Raw genomic sequence first — 27,615 nt, forward strand, 5'->3', positions numbered from 1 at the left:
CTGAAAGAGAAACTGCAGGAAGCAAAAGATCATTTCAACAAAGAGATAGAGATTCTCAAAAACACCAAACTGAAATCCTTGAAATGAAGGTAACAATAAACCAAATAAAAAACTCAATGGAAAGCATCACCAACAGACTAGACCACTTGGAAGACAGAACCTCAGACAATGAAGACAAAATATTTAATCTTGAAAGTAAAGTCGCCCAAACAGAGAAGATGGTAATAAATCATGAACAGAATCTCCAAGAACTATGGGACATCATGAAAAGACCAAATTTAAGAATTATTGGGATTGAGGAAGGCACAGAGATACAAACCAAAGGAATGAACAACCTAGTCAATGAAATAATATCAGAAAATTTCCCAAGCCTGAAGAATGAAATGGAAAATCAAATACAAGAGGCTTACGGAACACCAAATGCACAAAATCACAACAGATCCACACCAAGGCACATTATAATGAAAATGCCTAACATTCAAAATAAAGATAGGATTTTTAAGGCCACAAGAGAAAAGCATCAGATTACACATAGGAGGAGATCAATATGGATAGCAGCCGACTTCTCAACCCAGAATCAAAAAGCTAGAAGGGCCCGGAACAACGTATTTCAAGCTCTGAAAGAACATGGTTGCCAACCAAGAACACTATACCCTGAAAAACTAACCTTCAGATTTGAAGATGAAATAAAATCCTTCCATGATAAACAAAAGTTAAAAGAATTGACAAATAGAAAGCCACTCATACTTCAGATAGAGCACTAATTTCCAGAATATATAAAGAATTCAAAAAACTCTACATGAAGACTACAAATAACCCAATCAACAAATGGGCTAAGGATATGAACAGATGCTTCACAGAAGAAGATCTACAAGCAATCAGCAAACATTTGAAAAAATGTTCAACATCTCTAGTAATAAGAGAAATACAAATCAAAACTACACTAAGATTCCATCTCACCCCAATTAGATTGGCAATTATCAAGAAAACAAGCAACAATATGTGTTGGAGAGGATGTGGGGAAAAAGGTACACTCATACATTGCTGGTGGGGCTGCAAATTAGTGCAGCCACTCTAGAAAGCAGTGTGGAGATTCCTTAGAAAACTTGGAATGGACCCACCATTTGACCCAGCTATCCCACTCCTTGGCCTATACCCAAAGGACTTAAAATCAGCATACTACAGAGATACAGCCACATCAATGTTCATAGCTGCTCAATTCACAATAGCCAGACTGTGGAATCAATCTAGATGTCCTTCAATTGATGAATGGATAAAGAAACTGTGGTATATATATACAATGGAATATTACTCAGCTATAAAGAATAATAAAATTATGGCATTTGCAGGCAAATGAATGAAATTGGAGAATATCATGCTAAGTGAGATAAGCGAATCTCAAATCCAAAGGTCATATGTCTCACTGATAAGCGGATGATGACACATAATGGTGGGTGAGAGGGGGGCAAGAATGGAGGAAGGAGGGACTGTATAGAGGGAAAAGGGGGTGGGAGGGGTTGGGGAAGGAAAAAATAACAGAATGAATCAAACAACATTACCCTATGTAAATGTATGATTAGGCAAATGGTATGCTGTTACTCCATGTACAAACAGAAACAACATGTATCCTATTTGTTTACAATAAAAATAAATTAAAAGAAAAGTTTGTTTATAGATGCCAGTTTTTAATCAGTTCTTTAGGGAAGGGACAGATTGCTTGGGAAACAAATAACTTTTGTTTGATTTTTGTCATGAGTCTTGCTAGCTATTCTAAAGGCTTTTAAAATCAAAATAAATTTGCCCTAAGTAAAAGTGTTGGGTGGAACATATTAACACCACTGAACAAATTAAGGGTTGTTATTTAGCAGAGGTCTTCCCAAGTGTGTGAGAAACTCTCCTCCAACAAGCTTAGAGCACCTGTCTCCCGTGGACACAGGAGTGGGTGGCAGCAGAGACTGTGTGGGGGTCATGTGTCAGGCAGCAATGTGGTGATAGCTGTAACTGTCATCCCTTCTACCTCTGTCTCCTCGTTTTCCCTGAAGTGATTTTATCCTGGCTACCACAAGTAAACTGGCACTCCAGGACATTACTCCTGGAAGTTCATTATGTATCATTACTTCTTATAAACTTTTTAGAAGTGCTACAGAAAAGAAATTTCTGAATTTCTTTTGAATGTAGGTTTGTGTAACCCAGCTTTTCCCAAGTCTTATTTGAACACAGCTACTTTATTTTCAAAACACATACCTCCATCTTAACAGATAAAAGCTTTGCTAACATTTGAGCAAGCAAAACTGACTGACTTCTGGCATATTTGTGTAATTTTAGATAATTTATGTAACTTTCCTCTCAGTATTGGTTTCTTCTTTTATAAAATGGAATGATAATGCCTTCCCATATGGCTATTATAAGGATTAAATGAAATGCCATAGAAATTGGGTACACTTCAGCAGTTTATAATCAGCGGTTAATAAATATTGATCAGCAGGTAATAAATATTCACTAAATATGAATTTCTTACATTCCCTCAAATCCCCTTACACCCCTTTTTAGTTTCCTCATTTCCTTTTTGAGCTACCTCTCAACTATTATTTTTTTTACCAAAATTAATGGAGGGAAGAGTTCCTTACTAAGGACCACCCAGCCAGCCTGTAGACTTCAAGTTGGGCACAGGTGGGAAACATCTCTTGGAGATCTGACTTTTTCTAGTCACTTTATTCAAGTAATGACCACTGTCTCTTCCACTTCAGTCTATTCGGTGAACATAAACACCCATCCTCAAAGTGTAATGAGTTTTGCTAAATATAAAATGCTTTCCCAAGATCAATTGTCACTGGTAATGTGTGAATATAGATTTTTAATGCTAGGAAAAAGAGAATAAATAATAAAATTATTTCCTATATGGTTCTATAAATACACTCTCAGAAAACATGTCAGTAATACTTAATCATAAAGAAAGTCCAAAATTTAAATCCAAATTTTTACCAGTTTGCCTTTTACCCTCCCCATACAAATTACATAGTTTTTGGCATGCTATTAATTGCTGAGTCTCTTTGAAGTAGGATAATTAAGTGATAATAAACCATTTTAAAAAACCATATTTCATCTTGCTGTTGCAGCCATTTAGCAATTTGTATGAAGTTCACCTTTTTTATATGTGCATAGAGAATGATTTTAATGTTCAGGGTGTTCTCCTTAATTCCAATGCCCAAGGAAAATATAAATTATAAAGAAGCAAATGCACAATTTAAATGCTAATTTTACCTTTTCTCCCTTAGAAAAAATAATATTAATTAAAACCAAATGGAAAGATTGTCTACAACTTAATGTTTTGCTTCAAAATGGAACATTATTTTAGTGAACTATAGCCACTTCAACATACTGCAAAATGCTAGTAAGACACATAATACTAAAGACATAGAACTTGAGAAATCAGAAGCCATTTGAACAAGCAAAGTTAGAATTTCATGGTAATTCAGTATCTCTGGTCCTGCCATATCATCTCAGTCATGTAAACATTGCAAAGTCCACCTTTCTGAATTAAATTAGTCTACAAATATTTGAAATGTGTTGTCTGTGCAGTTGTTTTCTTTTAATTAATTGTGTGCTTGGGGTTTTAAGTAACTCTCTCTCTCTATCTGGTGTGGGTATGTATGCGAATATGTGCCCATGCATAAAAACAATATATACCTGACTTCAAAAGCTCTTTGTAAAAGAAAACTATGAACACACAGAATTAGAAAATTCTGGTGTATAAGAGAGAACAGATAGTAAAATGGGCAGGCAGTCAGGGTAATGGGCTCTGGTTAGGTCTTACTCAAATGTAAAGACCACTGAATGAAGTTAAACAGGGGAAACATTGCCTCCAACTCCTTTGTCCCAGAGCAGTGGGAAAATGGAAGATGGAGGTACACCCAAATGGGAGTTACAGAAAGGATTCAAACTCAAAAGTTAAAAGACATGGCCAATAGCCTTGATACTTTTCCAATACCAGTTTAACAGATTTTCACCAATAGACTTGGTACTTTTTCAATGTCTGTTTAACACACATTTTGGTCAATGCCCTTACCCTAAAACTATATAAGGCTCTTGACTAGCACAACAAAACAGTATCCTGCTATCCAGTCCCCTCCTGCATAGCACATTTCTAACTCTTCTCTTCTTCTCACTTAAATAAATCCTATTACATTTACTTTGCCTTTCGTGTTGTCTGTGGATTTTATTCTTCAAACGTGTGAGATCAGAACCCAGAAGGAAATTGGTGGTGAGTTGTTGGGTTTTGCTGTGACACTAAAAGCTGCAACATGCCAGTAGATAACAGTGGAGAAGAATCCAGTTTTGCAGGTTTTCACCTTGGGGCTGACACTGGCAGGCATCACCTGCTGTGTCTAACTGCTAACACTCTAGGCTTTCTGTGTGGCAGAGGCCTGCAGTCTGCACAAATCCCATCCACCAACAGAAGCAGGGATTCTCAAACTCGGTTTCACAGGATGACACTTAAAGGTTGGCACAGTTATGAGTCTTGTCTAATATGGATAAATGGCATAGGTAGCATAAAAATGGTAGAAATATTAAAATAGTGATCTCTGCTACTTATTTTAGTTGTACTTATTCTGTACTTTGTTTCTTCAGATGTTATCCTTCTTTAACATACTGGACCACTGAAAGAATTCTTCACATCGACATGTTCCTTAGCCCCACTGCTGAAAATGTCCAGGAGTACATAGAGGTGAGTACAGTACTGTAACCAACATGCACATTTCCATTGCCCTGGCTCTGATGAAGGAGAAGTGATGAGCATATCTATGGATTACCCATCATTCAGCCTTCTAACATCCTGCTAATTGTGTCTACATTTAGACAAATGCTCCTTCCTGATTTGATTATGATTTTATTAGAAAAGTGGTTTCAATCTGCATTTCTTGCAAAGGTGCTGTACTTTCTTTTTCTTTCTTTTTTTCTTTCTTTTTTTTTTTGTAGCTTTGAAAATGTTTGGAATAATTTAGAAAAAGTGTCCCTCAAATGAAATTACAGCTAAGAAATATTCTAGACTTCTAGATAGAATTACTTATTTGTTTATTTGTTTGTTTGTTTTCCTTCTAATCACAGCCAACTGTCCCTGTTTCATTAACTTTTCTGCCATGCTATGTGGTACATGACAATTCTCTCATAAGTGTGGACTCCTAGCCCTTATATTGGGGAAGACCCATCACAACTGGGTTTTTGAGGGGTCAGTTCTGTGGGGAAAACCTCCTGAGGAAACTACTATAGCAAAATGCAATCATGACCTTGGTTTAGACTTTGTGCTCTTCTTTATTCCTCCCTTTCCTTCTCTGTCCCCTTGGCCTATGTTTACCAGGTAGTCTGTTCACAGAGAGTACCCAATATTTGCTACTAACTTATTGCTTACCTCTAAACCCTCATTCCTCAAATGATCTCTCCAGGATGAATTAGTCAAATGCCCAAATTTACTGGGACATTCATATTGAAAATCAAAATAAGAAGGTTGGTATTTCAAATGAATAACTGCCAAACAAAATAATTATGGACTTTATACTCAGGGGATGAGAAAGAGAAGCTGAAACTTTGGGGGCCAGAAGACAGTCTGAGCAGAGTTGTTTAAGTAATAACTGCTAGAATGCTTTTTGATATCATTGTCACTTAATCTAACCAGTGAGTAAGTCAAAATATAAGGACAAAAGTCCTTGCTCTGATAATCATGAGAAGGAAAATGCAATCTTTCTTACCAGGTTGTTCTTCAATTCTTTTAGAGCCCAGAGGATGACTGATAGGGTACAGCTCAGACAGAAAGAAGACCTGAACAAAAGTAGGCTTCCAGGGATTCTACAATGAATGCATCGCTTCACTTTCCCAAAGTTTCTACAGAAACTTCTAAGGGATATGTATCATGCATACTCCTTTAGTTAGGGTGTCTCTGCTGCTCTCATTTAGGAAACATTACCTGACTGCCAAGCACTGTCCTGGGCACTGGAGAAATGCACAGAGAAATAAGAAGCAGAAACAAGAAGTAATTACAGCACACTGTGACATGTGCAGATAAACTGCAGGTTGATATATGAGCACAGCCAGGATCCAGATTACAGCTGAGCAGGTGAAGGATCAGGGGACACTATTAGGAACAGGTAAGGTCCTGTGCATGAAGAGCAACATGAATTCAGTTGTGTTTTCCCAGGAAACAGTGTTTATTACCTTTTTCTTTTGTTCTTAAATGAATACAGGTTTTGTCGACCCTCAAAACAAGAAAATTAATTTAATTTTTCAAGTCATCAGAAGCCTCTGAACAAGATTTCTTTTTTTTCCTTCAGGAGCAAAGTCTGCACCTAGAACTTCCTGGTAGTTCATTACAATTTTCACTTAACTTGCAGAGACCTACAATAAAAGCCAAAGTACTGCCATAGTGCCTTGGATTAATTTATAATATTAGTGGTAACAACTTGCCTCAAAGATTGGTTAAAAACATTAATGTGAGGAAAAAGGACTTTTATTGTGATTATTAAGCATTTATCTCAAAGGTTACTTAAGAATATTAACAGTACTTAAGAAATTACCTCAAGGTTTAACCCCAAAGAATTCATTTGTAAAGGATAGAGAAAAGGGGTATGTTTGAGATATTAAAAATTAACCAGCACATGCTGACCAATCTGAATCCATATGGGTCATGACCTGAGACAGGACCTCAAAGCCCCCAGAGATGATAGGCATTGGCCCTTTTCTGTAATTCAGGAAGAGTTAAATGAGTGGAGGGACTCAGAGGCAACAAAACAGCATGGGGGACATGGGACAAGCTCAGAGCACCAGTTACCAATCATTATACCCGCATTTTACCCTTTTAACAGTTGCTCTGACCAGATTGGTGCCTATTTATTTCTAAGGAACAGTCATGATGCCTTTAAGGCATTATTTTCTAGTTCAGTTTGCCTATAAACTTTAAATATTAGCTCTCTAAAATGTCATGTAAGAAAAAAAAAAAAACTTTGGCTTTGACTTCTTTATAAAGAATGGTATCAATTAAGCTTTAGTAGTTCACTATCAATGTTCCTGCAAAAAGCAGTCTATGTCACTGTTTATAAAAGAACCTGGTTTTCTTCAGACTATCTGAAGTGCTATTTATATCAGGCAAGCAGAACCAAGAGCCACATGCTCTATGTCTCATTACTTAGAACCACAACCTGAAAGGCAACCTCCTGTATATATTTTATAAAATGAATTCCTCTAGTCCTCCTTGTCCTGAGTAGGAAAGGAATCTTAATCATTATCCATAAATTTCATGATAGTGGTTTCCAAGCAGCTGGGTCACCAAAAGTGTGTGACATATTATGGACTGTTATTGCCAGTTGACTAAAACTAGAATAATCAATATCAGAGGCATAAACTGTGGTAGTCCTCTCTCCTGCTGCTTCTTCTCATTTCTAATATTCCCAAAGGTTTAGCCATTTCAGAGAGTCCACAGTCTCTTGAGATTTTCATGAGACATTTTAATGTCTTATATTTAATGTCAATATTTGTCCACAGTCTCTTGAGATTTTCATGAGACATTTTAATGTCTTATATTTAATGTCAATATTTAAAATATTCTTTTCTTTTTATCATTTCTCTTCATGAACACTGATTTTATATATTTTTAAAAATATTAAAACAAAGCAAAGGAAAATAATCTTGAATAAAAGACCAAATTTCAAGCTGTGCATGGTGATGCATGTCTGTTGTCCCCGCTGCTCAGCAGGCTGAGGCAGGACGGCAACACAGTGACCTGAACGACATGGTGGCACCCTGTTGCAAAAAAAAAAAAGAGAGAGAGAAAGAAAGAAAAGAAAAAGAAAAAAAGAGAAAGAAAAGAGAATGGAAAGAAACAAAGAAAGGAAAGAAAAAAAGACCTGTTTCATTGTTCATCTTGCAATTGTATTAAACATTAAAAAATTAGACTTTTATCAATCTACAAACTAAGTCAAAAAGAAAAAGAAAAATGGCATAAGTGAACAATGTTCAGTTTTAAAATGATAGTCAAACATAGTGTTCTCATTGTTCAGGTGAAACCAAAATAATTTCAGTGCAAGTAAAATAATAGCATATAAAAATAAAATAGAACTGTATTATTTTTCTTTTAAGAAATAAATCTGAATATATCAAATAAAAATAAAATTTCATTGAAATCAAATAAAATTGCCTATTTTATTCCTTGTTTCAAAACAGATAGCTCTGTATAATGTATTTATTATAAGAAATTCTTCATTATCAATTATTGGTATCTAATTTCTCTTGTCAACTAACCCAAGGAACATGTGCTATGGTTTTTCAAAGTAAACATCATCTTTTTAGAATGGGGGGGTTGTTGGTTAGAGAAGATATATTTTATGTATACATGAATAGATGAAAAACTTCTATTCACATGTATTTTATTGATTATTATATAGACTATGTACTGATAGGAATTATAAATTATTTAAAATTTATAAGCAAATCTGAGTTCCAGTCTTACTTTCACTATTAATTGAGAGAGACATGTTTCTTCAAGTTTCTGGGACTTGTTTGTATAAAATGATATACTGAAGAGGATGAGTCCTGGTCTCTTTAGCACTTTGATCTCAATATGTAGCGTCCTGTAACATGTGTTGCTGAATGATCAAAAGAATTTGGTTAAAACCTAAATCAGCTTCTGCCAGCTTCTTCTGTGCCCACATACTCTGAGTCTACCTTCTCTTCTGCCATGACGATGAACTACCTGTATTCCTGAGATGAAATCCTCTTCTGCCAATGCACGGGCTCCAGCCTTTCTCCCTTCTTTTCCTTACACCATCTTTCATATCATCATGAAAACATGTTTTCCTTCTTCTCATCTTAAGAAAAGACTTATCTTCCATGTGTTGACTTCATTTCATTTCTTCCTTAAAATATTATTTCCCAAAAGAATTGCTTATCTTCAATCTTTTATTTTTAATTTCTCTCCCACTGTCTCTTGAAGATACTCCTCTCACACCTTAACCTCCACAAAACTCTATCAGAACTGCTCTTGCAGGATGAATTCCCTTGTAACTATCTCCTATATTCAATTCTCAGCCTTTGTCTTATTCTATTTTACCAGTGTACATAATGAAATTGATAACACTCTCCTTTTTCAGGCACTTCCTGCATTCTCTTAAATTTAAATGAAAGGAATCATATTTCTGTAATCTCACTCTGAATGTATCTTTCTATTTTGTTGCATCTCTAAAATGTACTTATAGAGAAATGGACAAGTATTCACAGGTATTGACTTGAACATTCCATAATGTTTATGAATATGTAGACCATGAAAATATAAACCAGATTAATTCTTCAATAAAGGAGATTAAAATCCAGAGGGAGGAATAAGATAGTGTAAAAGATAGTGAATGAATGTTGTATAAGATATAAAATATAATATTAAAAGAAATGTACAGAGTTGGTGATTCTGGAATTTAAAAGAAACAATACTTCCAAGTGTCATGATAAGACAAACTTCATAAAGAATGTAGATTAAACATGGGAAGAATTTGAATATGCAGAGACAAAGGAGGAAGGCACTCAAGAAATGGAAGAAAGAGGCAAGAGTTTCAGTAGATGTGGAAAAGAAGAAAAGTACAAGGCAGGTCACAGAACTAGCCAGTCAGTAGCCCCATTTGTCTGGAAGTAAGATACATGAAGAACACGGGAATTTGAGTGGGATGTGGAGATATAAATTAGGTTTTGGACATTGTAAGTTTGAAAGACTAGCAGGACAATAAATTGGAGTTGTCCAACGTGAAACTGTAAGAACAAAACTGGATAAGGTTGAAATTGGATTCAGAGATTTAGAGGTCTGCAAAATAAAGGTGTCCAGAAAAGACATGCAAAATCAAGAAAAAAGTGCAGAGAGATGAGAAGCAAAGTGAAATTACCAAAGATTGGAGATGACATTCTCAATACATGTAAGTTTGTAAATTTCAGTACAGTAATACATTGTCTAATGTTAAGGACATGTTCTAAGAAATGTGTCATTAGATGACTTCATAGTTATGCAAACATGATAGAGTATAATTACACAAACTAAAAAGCTATGACATCAGTATGCAATATGACCTTCAGGGACCACCACCATATATGTAGTCTGTCAGTGACCAAACATTGTTATGCAGCACATGACTGTGTATTCAAGTTCACAATTAACCAGTCAGCAAATATTTATTAAACACCAATTATTCTCTGGGTTGGAAATGATGAAGAAAATCAAAGAAGAAGTTCCTGCCATTAATACTCATTTGTTCTTTCGAAGATAATAAAACAATCAGACACATCCATAAGAAAATTTCAAGTATTGATATGAAATAAAATACATACCTGTGATACAAAATGATAGTGATAGTCTGTTTTTTTTTTAACCATCTAATAAAATAACTACCATTTATAGGAGAATACCAGTTTTTTTGCTATTTCATATTACCAAACATTAGTAAAGCCCCAATTTTACAGAAAAAAGGAAAGAAAGAAGCTAAGCTTAGAGAATTTTAATTACTTCCCTGAGTTCCCACAGCAACTCAAGTGGCAAAGCAAGGATTTGGATGCATGTCTGTCTAATCTAAAGACTATACTCTATAAACTATGTTGAATTTCTTTTCTCTGAATGCTTACTTTATCCCTAAGAAGGTTATCTGCCATATCCAGATTCTGAAGGCAGGTACTCTAAGCTCATTTTCCTTCTTTGATGATCAGCTTGAATCCACTGCATTCTCTTTCACCCTACCCACAGTGACCAATAACACATGCTGAGAGCCAGATGTTCATTATTGTATCCATTTTCTATTGTTATGTATCATACCACCCCTGAGTTTAATAGATTAGAATATCAACACTACAGTATTTGTCACAATTTCCAAGAGAGTTCTTCTGCTGGTTTTGCCTGCTATATTCATGTGAATACAGTCAGCTGGTGATTCAGCTGGAACTGGTTAATCTGGGACCTCAGATTAACTACTATCTGGAAAAGATGAGATAACTGGGCTTCTTTTTCCTAATGACCTTTTATCTCAGGCTTTTGCATATAGTACAGAAGTGTTCTACAGGCATAAGAATGGAATTTGTAAGTCCTCAGACTGGGACTCAGAAATGATATATCTCTTCTGTCACAATCTATTAGGTTCTTCCCAATTACAGGGCCACCCTGGGGTCTTGAGCTGATAACTTAAATTATATCTCTTTACGGGAGAAGATGAAAATAATATGTATGCATTTTTATCATTATAGTTTACCCTCTGATCACAATTATTACATCCTCTCCACATGCAAATATATTTGCCCCCTCCTAAAATTCTGAAAAGGCTCAACCCTTCATAAAATCTAACTCAACATCCACAATCTCATGATTATGATAAAGCTTCTCAAAATGCAAATTATATGTCTCTGTGTATTCAACATACATTGGTTGAACAAGGAAGGACAGGAGAATTTCAATAATCATCCCCAATCGAAAGAGGAAATAACAGGAGATGCATAGCTATATCTGGTCCACAGCAATTCTGAAATCCACACTGGCAAGTTTGTCAGGGTCTCCTACTCTAAACATCGTAAATGTGTCCAATTTTACTTCTTAAGAATTTATCCCTAATCCATTATTCTGTGACTACTGGTCCCTACTCAGAGCTCTTGGCTATATCCTTTCAGAGGTCATCTCTTCATCATAAAAATGACTCACGTTTACAGTTAAGTTGCTTTCTATCCTACTTGCTGGCTATAGAAAGTCTCAGAGGTACCATCTTTTAATATGGAACAGCTTCTGACTTTTCTGGCACAAGCTGATATGATGAACTTAAAATAATTATAGGTTTTCTTAAATAAGATTGAGGTCCACTCCATGCCCTCAAAACCATATTCATAATTCTTTTTGATTGTGTGTAGAACACTGTAAGAAAACACCTTTAAGATTTTTTAAAAACCCTTTTTCCTAGTTTAGAAGATCTACCAGACAACATGTTAAATCTTTCCATGGTCTCAACAATGGTATAATCACACACTTGTCAATCTTTAACAAGATTCTCAGGGAATCTTTCTCAAGGAATATTTTTCTGGCTGAAAAGACTCAAGTATATAGTTTTATATTTCAACCCAGCCAGTACAAGTCCCACTATATTTTTTTCAAATTCTTCTTATAAACTATATTGTTCCTTAATTTATTTCTCTCTTCCTGTAACATTATGCACAATTAAAATAGGTCAATATTTTCAGTAGTAGCCAGAACATTTTCTAAGCTTCCAAATTATTATAGGGAACAATACAAAACACGAGCAGCCACCTTTCCGGCTTCAATAAATACCTTGTTCACCATTCCACTAGCCTTTAACAAGTAAATTTTCACTATTTTTCTCGTCTCTGCCTGTCATTGTATACCAAAGTTAATTATTTATATTTTTGTTACCAATAACAGTGCATGTTTAGAGACTGCCACTATAAAAAATTATCTGAGTTAGTTTTCAATTTATGCATGCCAAACCACTCCAAAATGTATTATTTTTGCTCAAAAATTATTATTTTATTTTGATTCCATGGATTGACGGGGCAATGATTCTGGTCTTCAAACATTTTAAGTACATAAGATTGGGTTGTTGTGCCTTGCAGTCAGAAAGGAACTAGCCGTCAACTTAGCTGTGTTTGGATGGCATAAGAAGACACTACTCACAGCCAGGTGTGGTAGTACATGCCTGTAATCCCAGCAACATGAGCTGCTGAGGCAGGAGGATCACAAGTTCAAAGCCAGACTCAGCAATTTAGCAAGGCCTTAAGCAACTCGGCAAGACTCTGTCTCTAAATAAAATACGAAAAAGGCCTGGGAATGTGGCTAGGTGGTTAAACCCTTGGTTTAATTCCCTGTACAAAAAAAAAAAAAAAAAATAGACCTTACTTATAAGTTTGGGGACTCACTTGGGATGGCTGGAACAAGTGAAATGTCTAGTTCTTCTCTCTATGTAGACCTCCATCTCAGACTTCTTCACAAGATGGCAAAAGTGGACCAAGAGGGTCAAGAGGAAGCACTAAGCTTATTGAGGCCAGATTTTGGAAGTCACACGTCATTTTTCTTTGTAGTTTAATAGTCAAAGCATTACAAAGGAGCAGCCTAGATTCAAGGAATAAAGAAGAAAGATTCCACCACTGTCGCTGGCTCTTTGCGGTACCAAATCCGCGGATATTTGTCACCGCCTGCAGCAACAATTTGCACGGGTCTTATGGGTGGTGGACTGGAAACTGAGCCACTTCTATCTCTGGGCTGCTTCCTTGCTTGCTTGTTTATAGAGGATAGAGGAAATGAGGTTTACTTGCTTTAAGAGGAGAGAGAGAGAGAGAGAGAGAGAAAGAGAGAGAGAGAGACTTTGCTTTCAGAGATATCTATGTCTTCTTAGTTTTCTGCTGCTTCTTACTGGTGCGTCCTGCATCCTGTGAACTAAGGGTGCGTCTACCTAAGGTGCTTTAGTGATACGTCTCAGTTCTCCGCTTTGCAATCTGCCTTCCGCTGCTTTCTGCTAGCTGCTGTTTCTATCTGCTAGCTGTTGCTGCTTCTTCTTCTTCCTTTCTGCTAATGGCTTCTCTGCGCTTCTTTTTGCTAGCTGCTGCCGCTCTTCTTTCTACTAGTGGCTGTATGTTTCCCTACTAGCTGCCATGCTCCGCTGTCTCGCTCTGCCTATGCTTATATCACCTCCAGGAGGCAGAGAGCAGGGCCACGCCTCTTACGCAAAGATTAACAAGACGCTAGATGTCCGAGCAGGCACAATTAGGAGTGCTTGAGAACACATTCGCATACATTGTGTGCGTGAACGATAAATCACCTGAGTATGCTTATGTCAATTAACCTCCTCGCTGCCGATGTGGTCAACATGGCACAGCCCCCAACACACCACTTCATGGAAGGAGCTGAGAACTACATGTAGTCATTTTTAATCCACTGAAGTTAGAAACTCAATGTGGCTCATGGAATAAAGATTGCTAAGTAAGCTATCTAAACAATGAAAGCTGTGGGAATTTTAGAACCAAGGGTGAACATCTGAGTTACTGCAACAAGGATAGCTTTATTTCCCACATTGGCATAACTCAAGGCCAGACACTAAAACAATAGGATAGTCATAATTATGTAGTTATACTTAGAAATTCAAAGCACACTTTGGCACTACAGTCTTTTGTATAATAATGCACCATGGTCTAAGTTAATTAAGCTATAGAATATTACTCTGGACTATTAGATTTGTGTTTTTGACTATCACAATATTGAGGAATATCATCACTGATTAGTAGTTATAATTGTAAAAATAGTAAGAGCCAATATGTATTAAACATGTACTGTATGCCAATTCAATTAAATTAGAATTTTGAAAGGGAACACAGAATTTTAAAACTGAGAATAACAACCATTCTTTTTTTTCTTCTTCTTTTGGTGCTAGGCCTTGAATCCAGGGGCTTGTGCATGCTAAGTTTGTGCATACCCACTGAGCTGTACTCCCAACCCCAACAACAATCTTTACAATTCAGTTCTCCTGAATACACAATTTAACAAGAAGCTAAATGAAAAGTTTTTTAAACGCCACATAGTTTTAAGTGACATAATTCTAATCATCTGTGTTTGCTAATTCTGTAAACTCTGTAACTTCTCCAGGCTTCTAAGGACAAAACTAAAAGTATATTGAGATGTAGCATACTTGCAATACTGTTCTTGACTCCTTTCTTTTCACTCTGTTTTGAAGAAATGTATCATCTACAAACTCAACATCATAGATGTGATCCACAACCATATTTAAGGGATAATCAATATTGAGTAGAACTTTAAGTCATACATTATTAGGATCATAAATCTAAAACAGATCCAAAGAGTAAAACTTGTATTGATTAAAGGGGGAAAAAAAAAAAGATCTAGTTCTAATGTTACCAGTTAGTGAAATGGGAAATCTGTAGTTCCCTCCAGAACAAGATATTATGAGGTACTTAACCAGAGGGTGTGATGACACAGAAAACCTTCATGAAGAAACACATACTCAAGAAACATACAGACCAAGAGTCACACCTTCCTTGAACTGAAGCTTGTCCTTAGTATGAAATGCTAAGTCCACTGCAACTGGGGAAGTGTCATTTATGAACAGGGATCTATTGACATGTTTGCTTAATTTTAACTTACAAGATAAACCAATTTTATTAGCCCAAATGAAGCATGCTTGATTTTACAAATGAGTGGACTGCCTTAGGTTAAAAAGGGAGGTCTAACAAGGAAATGAAAATTAAAATAAGAAACCTTACTAAGAGAAAAACAATGAAGAGTAGATGTTAAATTTTGGAACAGTAATAAGGAATATTTACGTATTTCCTTTCCGGTGTTTCTCGAAGAATTGGAAAAACCGCAACAATTTTAAAAAGTTGCTCATCTAACTCTGAGTTAAATGATTACAATACAGTCTTCTCTGTAACAAAATGAAATAATAACCAGAAGTCTTCTAGCTGTGCTCAGTCAGCCATCAATGACTTATAAAAACGAGGCCTAGATGTAATCGTTAGCCTTCCTCAGTGATCATTGAAGTTCCAGGCACAGCCCTTCTTCACCCAATTTTGTCCTTTTTTTTTGTCGTCTTCACAGCTATGTGCAAAACTACCACACACATCCCAGTTAGTGGAACATCACCATATAACCACCCTAACCACTTATTCCTTCCAGTCAAGCCTTCCAAAGTCAAGACCAGGGGTAGAGGACTAGTTCCTCAGATACCTTCTTGGTTAGGTCCACAGTATTTGATATGGCAGAAAGGGAAAGCAGATAGGTACAAAGTGGGTTGAGAGAACTGATTTATAATGAGATGGAACAAGGTAGTCTCAGAAAGTACCTCTTACATTATTTTCTCTGAATAGTCTTTCCAAAGACCTGATTTACAGAGAATCCTTTAAGATTTGGGAGTTGTCTAAGTTCAGTAAGCAAAATGATTTGATGGTCAAACTGAACATAATGAGATCTCCCAGGCCCAGAGTTAGGTACAGGGCTGGGTAGACATTACAAATAACCCTGAGGAAGACTAGAGAGTGAAGACCGATATTAGTGAGTTACCCAGAGTCCTGCTTCCCAGGCAATTCTGTTCCATGTAACCTCTGTTCCCAGTCAGAAATTAATTAGGATAAAATTTATCTGATTTTTATTTATTTTATTCCATTTTATGATTTGCAGCTTTTACTCATTTCTGTGCTCATTGTATTTTAATTTTAGATTTTAATCAATATTCGAAACATTTCCCATGATGGTCTCTGCTAAAATCTGTAAAAACTCAAACCAAGGACAAATTTAGAATAACAGAAAATAGCATATAATGTAAGTTAGCTTAGTCAAGGTCTATTTTTGAGCCTGTAAAATAGGCTGGTTTCTTCAGAGCAGAGGTTTTCCAAGGTCCAGAAAGCAATAAAAACAAAATATAATGATATTTTTCTTTTTGTTCAATTTGGAATACATTGTATTTCTGACACTACCCTGTTCTACCTCGTTAAAAATCAGTTCTCTCAGTCCAGATATTACCCCTTTGCTTCCTGCTGATGTCTCGATGGTCATTTTCTTGTTTTTGTCCTTAAAGCAGATGGTCCTCTAAATCCTTACTCCTAAGCATCATCATTAAATTTTACATTACTGCCTGGTAAGAAATGTAACTGAAAAATAGACTTTGACACAGTTTTCAAGCTCTGGTCACAAAATGTAAGGTATGCAATGTAATGGCTCATAGATTCCAAACAGAAAATGAGGTGAAGTCAGCCTTCATAACACTTTGCTCAGCTCCAACTAAGTAAATGCCACAATTTTACACGTTCTGTACATTTCCTAGAAAAACATCCACAACTTCCATATCAAGAATTTAGTCTTCAAAAATCAGCACATCTACAAATTTTTAAAGTGACATTTGAGCTTTTCCCAGCCTTGGGCAGTTTGCTCACACACATGCTGATCAGAATTCTGCTGGATACCTGAGTGGGATCCTCTGGGCAGCTCCTGATTTCTCTGTGCAGTTCTAGCTGGTCCAGTGAACTCTGGCTGCCTTCATCTTGGGTTCGGAGCTGTCTTCTCAACTCAGGTTTTCAAGATGGCGGCCTAGAGGGTGGCTGCATTACGTGTTGCTCCAGAACTCAGGATTCAAGAGAGGAGATATTGAGACGCTTGGGACCAACTCAAAGTAGCCGGGTGACTCTCACCCCCTGGGGGGGCATCCCGGATGGGACGGGGGTCCCGGAACGCAGGAAACTTTGTGAAGTGGAACTGCCGGCGAGACGCCCCTCCCCCCGCTGGAGCGCCATAGAGGAGGCAGCTCGGCACAGCGCTGGGACTCGGAGCTGCCACTGGGGCTCCGGCGGCTGCCCGGGGGAGGAGTGGCGGGGAGAACTGTGTGGACTCAGGACACCGGGGCCTGCCCTGAGGAGGAGGAGAGGAGCGTGGCCACTTGGATTCAGAGAGACTGCGCCAGAGCTGCAGGCGGTTGCCAGAGGAGAAGCCGCGCGGCGAGCTGTTTGGAATCAGAACGACGCTTCTGAACACCGGGGCCTGCCCTGAGGACAAGGAGGAAGAGGAGCAGCCGCTTGGATTCGGGTGACTATACGGGAACTACAGGCGGTTGCCAGAGAAGGGGCTGCGTGGCGAGCTGTTTGGACCCTGACCACTACTGAACCCCGGGGCCTGCCCGGAGGAGTAGGAGAAGGAGGAGAAGGAGCGCGGCGGGTCCTTTGGACTCGCAGTGACTGCATTAGCGCTCCAGGCGGCTGCTCAGAGGAGAAGGCGAGTGGTGAGTTGTTTGGTCTTAAAGTGACAGCTCCTGAACACAGGGGGGCTGCCTGGAGGAGAAGCGTGGTGGGACGCTTGGTCTTGAGGGGCCACACCAGAGCTCCGGGCGGTTGCCCAGAGGACCCGTGCAGCGGGTCACGTGGATTCAGAGCCACTCAGAGGGACTGCTCCTGAACACCCGGGGGGTTATATGGAGAAGGAGGAGGAACGGGCAGGGTCACTTCGACTCGGAGTGATTGATTGCCCCGGGCTACGGGTGGTTGGTGGGAGGAGGAGGCACGAAGTGAGTTTCTTGGACTCCTAGTGACCGCACCGGCATACTGGGCGGCTGTCTGGAGGAAGAGGCCTGTGGCGGGTCTCTGGGACTCAGAGCGATTGTTCGGGGCCACAGGTGGCTGCTCAGAGGAGGGGCCACGCAGCCAGGCGATTAGGTGCAGAACAGGGTCCCAGGATCTAGGAGGCTTCTGGGTGGAAGAGCCGCACAGAGACAGGCTTAGGGCGGAGCGAAGGTTCCAGGCCTATGGGCAAATTCTCTGAGGAGGGGCAGCCTAAGGAGATTCATCTGCGAAGGGTGAGGCTCCCAGGCCCAGGAGGTAGGGCCGGGCCCCTGGAAACTTTGCAGAGGAAGGCAGCCCAGCCCAGGCAGTAGCTGTAAATTGAGGGGAACCTCTAGGAGGAAACTGACCAGCGAGACCTCCCCACCGGGTGAGTCTTCCCTGCTGGGTGAGGTTTCCCACAAGGACGGTAAAACCAGAGGCTCAGGCCCAAACAGGCCTTGCCTCAGCCCACAGCCTAGGTCCCCTTTGGATGACCATTGGTCAACAAGTGGAGGCACCTCTGCCCACTAGCAGGGAATATACCCCACCTGAAGGCCACCACTCCTAGAGAGGCAGCTTCCTTGTGGAGCACCGCATTATCAACCTCCTCCAAGACTTCAGCCTACTGAAGGCTAAGAGGGGATATATATAGAAATCTTCAGGGTCATTGTAAATCAACAGAGGAAATCTGCAATATCTCAGCGGTCCACTGATATCTGAACAACATGAGAAAACAAGGAAAGAAAATGCTGCAAACAAATCTAGATGTTACATCAATAAAACCCAATGACAGCATGGCAGAAGAAATGACAGAAAAGGAGTTCAGAATGTACATAATTAAAATGATCAGAGAAGCAAACGAGGAGATGAAAGAGCAAATGCAAGCATTGAATGATGAGATGAAAGAGCAAATGCAAGCATTGATTGATCGAACCAATCGACAGTTAAAAGAGCAAATACAGGAAGCAAAAGATCATTTCAATAAAGAGTTAGAGATATTGAAAAAAAACCAAACAGAAATCCTTGACATGAAGGAAACAATAAACCAAATTAAGAACTCCATAGAAAGCATATCCAATAGGATAGAACACCTGGAAGACAGAACCTCAGACATTGAAGACAAAATATTTAACCTTGAAAACAAAGCTGAACAAACAGAGAAGATGGTAAGAAATCATGAACAGAATCTACAAGAACTATGGGATATCATGAAAAGGCCAAATTTAAGAATTATTGGGATTGAGGAAGGCCTAGAGAAACAAGCCAAAGGAATGAACAACCTATTCAATGAAATAATATCAGAAAATTTCCCAAATCTGAAGAATGAAATGGAAAATCAAGTTCAAGAGGCTTACAGGACTCCAAATACACAAAATTACAACAGACCCACACCAAGGCACATTATAATGAAAATACCTAACATACAAAATAAAGACAGAATTTTAAAGGCTGTGAGAGAAAAGAACCAAATTACATTCAGGGGGAAACCAATACGCATATCAGCAGATTTTTCAATCCAGACCCTAAAAGCTAGAAGGGCCTGGAACAACATTTTTCAAGCCCTGAAAGAAAATGGATGCCAACCAAGAATCTTATACCCAGCAAAACTTACCTTCAAATTTGACGATGAAATAAAATCCTTCCATGATAAACAAAAGCTAAAAGAATTTACAAAAAGAAAGCCAGCATTACAAAACATTCTCAACAAAATATTCCATGAGGAAGAGATGAAAAACAAAGAAGCAAATCAGCAAAGGGAGGAATTATCCTAAAGGAATTGTCAAATAAAGGAGGAAACAAGTTGTGTCAAACAAATAAATTAACAAAATTTTAAAAATGAACCAAATGACCGGGAAACCAAATCATTTCTCTATAATAACCCTGAACGTTAATGGCCTGAATTCATCAATCAAACGACATAGACTGGCAGACTGGATTAAAAAGAAAGATCCAACAATATGTTGCCTGCAAGAGACTCACCTCATAGAAAAAGATACCCATAGATTAAAGGTGAAAGGATGGGGAAAAACATACCATGCACATGGACTCAGCAAAAAAGCTGGAGTATCCATCCTCATTTCCGATAATGTGGACTTCAAGCCAAAGTTAGTCAGAAGGGATAAAGAAGGTCATTTCATACTGCTTAAGGGAAGCATAAATCAGCAAGATATAACAATCATAAACATCTATGCCCCAAACAGTGGCTCATCTATGTATGTCAAACAAATCCTTCTCAATTTCAGAAACCAAATAGACCACAACACAATAATACTAGGTGATTTTAACACGCCGCTCTCACCACTGGACAGATCTTCCAGACAAAAATTGAGCAAAGAAACCATAGATCTCAACAACACAATCAATAATTTAGACTTAACGGACATTTATAGAATATTCCATCCAACCAAGAGTGAATACACTTTCTTCTCAGCAGCACATGGATCCTTCTCTAAAATAGACCATATATTATGCCACAAAGCTAATGTTAGCAAATACAAGAAGATAGAGACACTAGCATGTATTCTATCAGATCATAATGGATTGAAGTTAGAAATAAATGAAAGAGTAAAACACAGAAACTATTCCAACATCTGGAAATTAAACAATATGCTATTATATGATGAATGGATAACAGAAGATATTAGGAAGGAAATTAAAAAATTCTTAGAGGTAAATGAGAACAAAGAAACATCATATCAAAACCTCTGGGACACTATGAAAGCAGTACTTAGAGGGAAATTTATTTCATGGAGCGCATTTAATAAAAGAAGTAAAACTCAACAAATATACAACCTAACACTACAGCTCAAAGCCTTAGAAAAAGAAGAACAGAACAGCACCAAAAGTAGTAGAAGACAGGAAATTGTTAAACTCAGAGCTGAAATCAATGAAATTGAAACAAAAGAAACAATACAAAAAATTGACAAAATAAATAGTTGGTTGTTCGAAAAAATAAACAAAATTGATAAACCTTTAGCCACACTAACAAAGAGAAGACGAGAGAAAACCCAAATCACTAAAATTCGGAATGAACAAGGAAATATCACAACAGACAGGATGGAAATACAAAACATAATTAGAAGCTATTTTGAAAATCTATACTCCAACAAAATAGAAAATTTCGAAGACATCAACAGGTTTCTAGAGACATATGAATTGCCTAAACTGAATGAGGAGGACATAAACAATTTAAATAGACCAATTTCAAGTACTGAAATAGAAGAAGTCATCAAAAGCCTACCAACAAAGAAAAGTCCGGGACCAGATGGGTTCTCAGCCGAGTTCTACAAAACCTTTAAGGAAGAGCTCATTCCAATACTTCTCAAGTATTTCATAAAATAGAAGAGGAGGGAACCCTCCCAAACTCATTCTATGAAGCCAATATCACACTGATACCTAAACCAGACAGAGACTCATCAAGGAAAGAAAATTTCAGACCAATATCCTTAATGAACATCGATGCAAAAATTCTCAACAAAATTTTAGCAAATCGCATACAAAAACATATTAAAAAGATAGTGCACCATGATCAAGTGGGTTTCATCCCTGGGATGCAAGGTTGGTTCAACATCAGGAAATCAATAAACGTAATTCACCATATTAATAGACTTAAAGTCAAGAATCACATGATTATTTCAATAGATGCAGAAAAAGCATTTGATAAAATACAGCACCCCTTCATGCTTAAAACACTAGAAAAAATAGGGATAGTGGGAACATTCCTTAATATTGTAAAGGCCATTTATGCTAAGCCCATGGCTAATATCATTCTAAATGGTGAAAAACTGAAAGCATTCCCCCTAAAAACTGGAACAAGCCAGGGATGCCCTCTTTCACCACTTCTATTCAACATCGTTCTTGAGACTCTGGCCAGAGCAATTAGACAAACCAAAGAAATTAAAGGGATACGAATTGGAAAAGAAGAACTCAAACTATCCCTGTTCGCTGATGACATGATTATATATTTAGAGGAACCTGGAAATTCCACCAGAAAACTCTTAGAACTCATAAGTGATTTCAGTAAAGTAGCAGGTTACAAGATCAATGCCCATAAATCCAACGCATTTTTATACATAAGTGATGAATCTTCAGAAAGAGAAATTAGGAAAACTACCCCATTCACAATAGCCTCGAAAAAAATAAAATACTTGGGAATCAATCTCACAAAAGAGGTGAAAGACCTCTACAATGAGAACTATACAACACTAAAGAAAGAAATTAAAGAACACCTTAGAAGATGGAAAGATCTTCCATGTTCTTGGATAGGAAGAATTAATATTGTCAAAATGGCCATACTACCTAAAGTGCTATACAAATTCAATGCAATTCCAATTAAAATCCCAATGACGTACCTTACAGAAATAGAGCAGGCAATTATGAGATTCATCTGGAAGAATAAGAAACCCAGAATAGCTAAAGCAATCCTTAGCAGGAAGAGTGAAACAGGGGGTATTGCAATACCAGATCTTCAACTCTACTACAAAGCAATAGTAACAAAAACGGCATGGTATTGGTACCAAAATAGAAAGGTAGATCAATGGTACAGAATAGAGGACACGGACACAAACCCAAATAAATACAATTTTCTCATACTAGACAAAGGGGCCAAAAATATGCAATGGAGAAAAGATAGCCTCTTCAACAAATGGTGCTGGGAGAATTGGAAATCCATATGCAACAGAATGAAACTAAACCCATATCTCTCACCATGCACGAAACTAAACTCAAAATGGATTAAGGACCTCGGAATCAGACCAGAGACCCTGCAGATTATAGAAGAAAAAGTAGGTCCAAATCTTCATCTTGTTGGTCTAGGACCAGACTTCCTTAACAGGACTCCCATAGCACAAGAAATAAAAGCTAGAATCAACCACTGGGATAGATTCAAACTAAAAAGCTTTCTCTCAGCAAAGGAAACTATCAGCAATGCGAAGAAAGAGCCTACAGAGTGGGAGAATATCTTTGCCAATCATACTTCAGATAGAGCACTAATCTCCAGAATCTATAAAGAACTCAAAAACTCTACTCCAAGAATTCAAACAGTCCAGTCAACAAATGGGCTAAGGAAATGAATAGACACTTCACAGAAGAAGATCTACAAGCAATCAACAAACATATGGAAAAATGTTCAACATCTCTAGTAATAAGAGAAATGCAAATCAAAACCACCCTAAGGTTCCATCTCACCCCAATTAGAATGGCGATTATCAAGAATACGAGCAACAACAGGTGTTGGCGAGGATGTGGGGAGAAAGGTACACTCATACACTGCTGGTGGGGCTGCAAATTAGTGCAGCCACTATGGAAAGCAGTGTGGAGATTCCTTAGAAAACTTGGAATGGAACCACCATTTGACCCAGCTATCCCACTCCTTGGCCTATACCCAAAGGACTTAAAATCTGCATACTACAGAAATACAGCCACATCAATGTTCATAGCTGCTCAATTCACAATAGCCAGACTGTGGAACCAACCTAGATGCCCTTCAATTGATGAGTGGATAAAGAAACTGTGGTATATATATACTATGGAATATTACTCAGCCATAAAGAATGATAAAATTATGACATTTGCAGGCAAATGGATGAAATTGGAGAATATCATGCTAAGTGAGATAAGCCAATCTCAAAAAGCCAAAGGACGAATGATATCGCTAATAAGTGGAGGTTGACACATAATGGGGGGGAGGGAAGGGTTAGAGTTAGGGTTAGGGAGGGGGGCAAGTATGGAGGAAGGAACTACTGTATAGAGGGTAAAGAGGGGTGGGAGGGGTGGGGGGAAGGGAAAAAAATAACAGAATGAATCAAACAACAATGCTCTATGTAAATTTATGATTACACAAATGGTATGCCTTTACGCCATGTACAAACAGAGAAACAACATGTATCCCATTTGTTTACAATAAAAAAAAAAAAAAAATAAAGTGACATTTGACTCGCTAAATCTGGCTTTTCTCTTACCAATCTTGAATAAAGGAAAATGATTATTTATCCCTTCTTCTCTCAAACGTTGAGCATATCATTTGTAATTACATTCTTTTTATACTTATAAATTAGTCAGTATTCTGATTATAGTAAAGTATGATTTCAGATGCCATCATGAAACAGTTATTAAGAGCAGTTTTTCACTGTTTTTATTTTATTTATTGTTTTATTTATTGTTTTTATTTATTTATTTTGTTTTCACCAAAACTCAAGTGCTAAATGATGCTTCACATAAGAAATGCAACTAAAAGAAAGCCCTTTCTAAAAAATTGCAAAAGACAAGTCTTACCTTAGCCCAACTTATTTGCCATGAATCATCCTTCTACACAAAATAATGAGTGTTCCTGGCTATTTGGCAGGGCCACACAACTGCCTGAAAAACAGAAGAGAAGTGTAGCCTCCTCTTCAACAGGTGAGTTGTGACAGTGGTTTAGAAGTAAAAATGATTAGGAAGTTAAAAAGTCATGTATTTTAGGTTGTTTGATTCACCATGAAAGCTCAGAGTTCTCAGTTTATAGCAAATGAAAATAGAATGGAGTCTCTGAAGTACTTTGTACTAAATAAGCCCATAAACCTGGATCAGAAAGTTTAGTTGGTAGAAGTGTTTATTAAAAGTTCTAGGAAACTTTTAGATACCTCTACCCTAAAGCTGCGCTTTGAGGTTGATTATTCATGATATAATCATTTGGACCATCTTCTGAGGAAAAGCACCATGAGGGAATATTGGTGTGGGACCCCAGAAACCATCTTTAGCTTCTTGGTTTGCTTCAGAAGCTCCTGATTTTGCCTGGGATTATTCATGTAGCTTTAATCAACTAGTGAGTTGACAGGGAATGTTCAATCTGGCACCACAGATAAATGTCTGTAAATAGTTGGGATAACTGTTTTTTTCTTTCCACATGACAAGCAATCCATTTCTGACTGGGAAATATTGTGGCACCAACAGCCTCTTGCTTTAGAAGCCGAATGGAACCTTGGTAATAACAGAGACACACCCGTGACATTTGTGTTGGCTTCTGACTCTGGGTAACAGTCAATTTGTTCAGAGGCAACTACTACAAAACGTGAGTTAACTTTCTCAAAATATCAGGGATGCATGGGGTTTAGCTGAAGGTCAGCAGCAATTCCTATCCAGACAGGTAATTTTGAAAGCTTCAGCATCAGGATGGCAGTACTTACACACATGAGCATCTAGAGAGGTTGAGCACAAATAAATTAACTAACTGGACTAGGACTGAACCAAGAAGGAATATGGGACAGGGTAAATAAAAAAAAATCTTGAAAAGATTTATAACCAAGTATCTTCTATAGGACTTAAAAACAAATGTCTCTCTTTCAATTTTCAATACTTAAATTGTGATTGAAGTAGCGGATAAATACCAAACAGTACTATAAATCTGTCAGCCTCAGTAAATCAAAGTAAAGTAAAATCCTGTCCCTTAATGACACAGCACTGAGAATTTTATTTTTATTTGACTTTTTAATTTATCTATTTCTTCTTCTTCTTTATTTTTTTTTATTTCATTTTATTTATTTTAGTGCTGGGGATTGACCAGGACATCACATTTGTTAGGTAAGAATTCTACCACTGAGCTACATCCCCTGCCTGACATTTTAATTAAATCATTCCCAATAATCTTAGCATGCATGTTCTTTATTCTCCTTCCATCTTAATGCCACAATAACCACACTGGTTATTGGCTTATCTCCTTTCTTCTGTGGCTTCCCACTTTTAAAAAATCCTATGTTTGGACTGCCAATGTTGATGATTTCTTCACCTTTGTTATTTGGCAGAATTTTATTGTCCTAATGTAATCAATTTCATGGATTCCTAATCTTTCTCTCCCATAAATTGAATAAAACATTGGAATACAGATGCAATTCACTTCAACTTCAGAAATCGAAATTGAACACATTCATAGTTTAATCATTTTTTAAATAGAAGTCATGGGTAGTTGATCTCTTCTTGGTTCTATTATAAAAAATTCTAAACTATGTTTCTGCAAGTAAGGTTCATGAAACACCCCTAGGAATTGACTATCAAATTGATAAAAATATCTTTTTGGGAAATGGGCACTCTCAAATGTATATTATTGATGGAGAGGCAAAAATCACACAAACCCTATTAAGGACAATTTGAAAATATCTACCAAATTACATATGCTTTCACTCTTTGAGAAATATCATTGCTAGAAATTTATCCCGATGTTATATAAAGATCTTCAGTGAAACTTTCTTTTTCCTTTCAGAAAGAATTGATTCAATAAGTTATGGAATGGGAGGTCATAAAGAGGAATGAAGAACTGTCTTTGTGCTGTATGGAATAATCTCTCTAAAATGAATGAAAATGGTGACATATTGAGGGATAGAGAGATTTCCTGAAGAAGACAATTGTCACTCTTTTCTGTCTCATCATATAATTTCATTCTGAAATCATGTAAGTGATTTTACCCAATTAAGAAAAATAACTTTCTAAAAAATACTAAAAATCAATGACTGTTAATTGAATAAATACTGGAATAAAGAAATTTATCATATTGTTAATATACCCAACCAGAAAGGAATTACTTCAAGTGACTTTAAAGAAAATATTTGACTGTATATCTCTAAGGGTGTATATTCAAAAGGCAAGACAGAAGAAATCTTAACATAGACCCTGTGGTCTTGTTGTTATTATTAATAATGGTATTTTAACATTAAAACTATTGTGACTACATAAAGCAAATTATGTTCATGTTTTTAAGTAATAATTTCAGCATGGGAGAAAAATGCATACAAATTTTTAAATAATGTTAAACACTGTAATCTGAATTTGATTTAGAAAGATTAGGATGAAATAATGATCAATCATTCTTTTTAATAAACATGCATATTTTCTAGCTCTGAAAAAACTTAGAAGTAATGATAACCTAGTAACAAAAAGCCCCCCTAACACCCAAACTGGCTTCTAAATACAGTTCTTCATTAGAAGAAAAGGACTTTATGGGAAAATAACCAATTCTAAGTTTAAGGTTCAGAAATAGAAGAAGAGCCTAGCACATCTTTATGAAAATAGGCATCACTCCTTTCCTGTGCCAACTTGAAGTAATTTTTAGCAGTCATAGGTGGTAGCATTTGAGCACCCAAAAGATAGACATTTGATTCAATTGACAGACAGGAAGATTGTATGTATGTGTATAGTCACTAAGACAAAATTAGAATATTTATTAAATGGAAATTAATAACTAAAGGGGGGAAACTGCCTTGTTATTTTCTCCTTACCTAATTCTATTATGGAATTACCAAATAGTTGATTAGGTAGAGTCATTTTCTTAAAATGGAATTCCAGTTAGTAAATGCATAAGAAGTTATTGAAATTAGATCCTGCTATGATCTGAATGTTTGGCCCCTCAAAAACTGTCATGTTGATACCTAATCCCCAAAGCAATAATATCAAGAGATGGGCCTTTGGGAGATGACAAAGACATCAGAGCTCTGCACTCATGAGCAAGATTAGTGTTCTTATAAAAGAGACCTGAGGGAAATTGCCTGC

General features: G+C 37.2%; 2 long non-coding RNA genes across 2 annotated transcripts in view; one reads left to right on the forward strand and one right to left on the reverse strand.

Annotated features, from left to right (window-relative positions):
- LOC306660854 overlaps positions 1 to 27,615 on the reverse strand; it is a 610,682-nt gene that overhangs the window by 521,330 nt on the left and 61,737 nt on the right. The gene's annotated exons all lie outside the window — the stretch shown is intronic.
- On the forward strand, positions 4,391 to 26,571 carry LOC306661480. The gene is made up of 6 exons (XR_013763884.1): positions 4,391 to 4,500; positions 4,630 to 4,726; positions 5,769 to 5,824; positions 24,443 to 24,495; positions 25,623 to 25,656; positions 26,333 to 26,571. It is a non-coding gene; the product is annotated as an uncharacterized lncRNA (long non-coding RNA).

The sequence above is a fragment of the Sciurus vulgaris genome (genome assembly GCF_902686455.1).
Source record: "Sciurus vulgaris genome assembly, chromosome: 5".
Taxonomy (NCBI): domain Eukaryota; kingdom Metazoa; phylum Chordata; class Mammalia; order Rodentia; family Sciuridae; genus Sciurus; species Sciurus vulgaris.